At 39.3% G+C, this 2,591-nt stretch overlaps 1 protein-coding gene across 2 annotated transcripts in view; it reads right to left on the reverse strand.

Annotated features, from left to right (window-relative positions):
* Positions 1-2,591, reverse strand: part of LOC106879984 (dehydrogenase/reductase SDR family member 6) — an 89,963-nt gene that overhangs the window by 59,892 nt on the left and 27,480 nt on the right. The window lies entirely within an intron of this gene.

Raw genomic sequence — 2,591 nt, forward strand, 5'->3', positions numbered from 1 at the left:
TGTGTGTGTGTGTGTGTGTGTGCGTGCGTGTGCGTGCGTGCGTGTGCGTGCGTGTGCGTGCGTGTGGCACAAAATACGACAATTTTTCTTCATCCTCCTTACTTATCTGCCCTTGCACCATCTAAATGATATTGCATGTTATTTCGTTTTTTTGTTTTGTTTTTGTCTTGTTTTTTTTTTGTTTTTTTCTTTCGAAACCTGAAGAATTTTACGCCCGACCGATCTATCTGCCAAATAGATGAGTTTGTGTTATCAATAATGAGGGGAAATATTGATTTCAAACTTTGGTACAAGAGCTGCAATTTCGGAGGAGGGGATTAAGTCGATTACATCGACCCCAGTGTTCAACTGGTACTTATTTTTTATTGACCCTTGAAGGATGAAAGGCAAGGTCGACTCCGTTAGCATTGAATGAGGGGAAATATCTTGATTGAATATATCAACGAGGGATGAAAGAAGTATTTGAATCTGTACCATCTTCAAATGGGAAGGACCTTCTTTCATACCTAATACAAGCATATATGCATACATACATAAATACAGCACATAAATACATATGCATGCATCTAGACATGAAAAATATACATAAAAACGCATCCATAAAACAAACATACAAATCTGTGCATAAATACATATGCATACGCCATGACATGGCAATATATACACAAAAACGCATCCATAAAACAAACGTACAAATCTGCGCATACACTAACACCAAATACTGCACACACACACACACATATGCACAAATACCTAGATGATGTTGATAAAAGTTCCAATGAAGGAGCCTTGAATCTATGTTAGAGTCCGGCTCTTTCTCTATGGACAAGAAATACAGAAATGAAACTGATTGATAACATACATACATACATACATGCATACATACATACATACATACATACATACATAAGCTACATACATACATAAATCGATACACATATATTTGTATGTGTGTGTGTGTGTGTGTGGTGTATTTACTACTTTCGTAAATGTTTTCTTGGCTGACTCGAGTCAGAGAACGACAGTGCTGTGCTAATGGCATGTATTGAGATGGAAATACGTGTTCACATCCATGTCTGGTTAAGAAAAAAATGTATATTTCTTAATGACCTGTTAGTTCATGACAAGTTTTGAGCCCTTTCTTATTCCGATTTAGATGCATTTGCTCGCTAGTTGTTTGTTTTGTTACCTTCACTCGAAGTGAAGATAATTTCAGTAAATCAAGAATTAGCTACACAACGTTTAATATACCACTTATCAGCTTTGAAATTCAGTCACGCTGCTATGTACCCCGCACAATATGTTAATCGTATTGATTTGTAAATACAAATACATTCTATACATTTCTGTATTGAATGTCAAAGGCTATAGTAGAAGATACTAGACCAAGATGCTACGCAGTGAGACTAAACATGAAACAATGTTTTCGGGAAGCAAGCTTCATTCCGCACTGCCATGCCTGTACTTACACGCGCGCACGCGCGCGCACGAGGTCTGATCAATAAGTATCCGGATTGGTGCTATAGTAAGGAAGCTAAAGCACGCAGAGTAAATCTGCTTGGTACACATTGACCTTGAACTCTGTTGTATATGCACACTAAGTCTTAACACTCTAGCTCACTCCCGCTGTTTACAGCAGTGCTTGGAAGCAACTATGTAGCATGTGATCGTCGCATTGACCGTGACAGAAAATGTTGTCATGGGGATACCTGCTGAGAGGCCAACGCAAAGTTGCAAAAAGTGTATGGAAAGGAGTGTTTGAGCCACACACAAGTGTACGAGTGGTTCAGACGTTTCCAAGATGGCAGAAAAAATGATATTGACGAACGTTCTAGAAGGCCCGCAACCAGCAGAACTGAGACAAACATCGCAGATGTGCATGCAGCTGTGAGAAGAAATCATCGAATCACCATCCATGTGTTATGAGAGGATAAGCAGATTAGTTACGATTCAGTTCAGTCCATTATCATTGAAGATTTGGTAGACGAGTGTCTGCCAAATTTGTGCCAAAACTGCTTTCAGATGATCAAAAAGACACTCAGGTTTTAATTGCACAAGATCTCCTTGATTGTGTTGAGAACGATGAAAAAGTTTTGAAAACTTTGCGTAGGCCTCTGAGCAGGTATCGCCAAGCTTTTAGCAAAATTTGATGCAGATTCTCTGCTCAATCGTCTCTATCATGGTCAATACGACAACCACACGCTACACACCTACCTTCCAAGCACTTCTGTAAACAGCAGAAGTCAGTTAGAATGTTAAAACTTTCTGCGCATGCACAGAAAAGTTCAAGATCTATCTGTGCCAAGCAGCTTTACTCTGCGTGTTTTAGCTTCGTTATTAGGGCCATAATCCGGATACTTATTGATCAGACCACGTATATATATTTATATATCTGTTTAGTTTGGCTTGGGCAAAGCCTCTCAGCCCACTATTCTTGGGAGAGTCGTGGAGGAATCCTCAAGCACCTCCTCCATAAAGTCTCTCAGCATGTTATTATTGCTATATATATATGTATATATATTTCTCTCTCTCTCTCTCTCTCTCTCTCTCTCTTTCTCTCTCTCTCTCTCTCTCTCTCTCTCTCTCTCTCT

The sequence above is a fragment of the Octopus bimaculoides genome, chromosome 21 (assembly GCF_001194135.2).
Source record: "Octopus bimaculoides isolate UCB-OBI-ISO-001 chromosome 21, ASM119413v2, whole genome shotgun sequence".
Taxonomy (NCBI): Eukaryota; Metazoa; Mollusca; class Cephalopoda; order Octopoda; family Octopodidae; genus Octopus; species Octopus bimaculoides.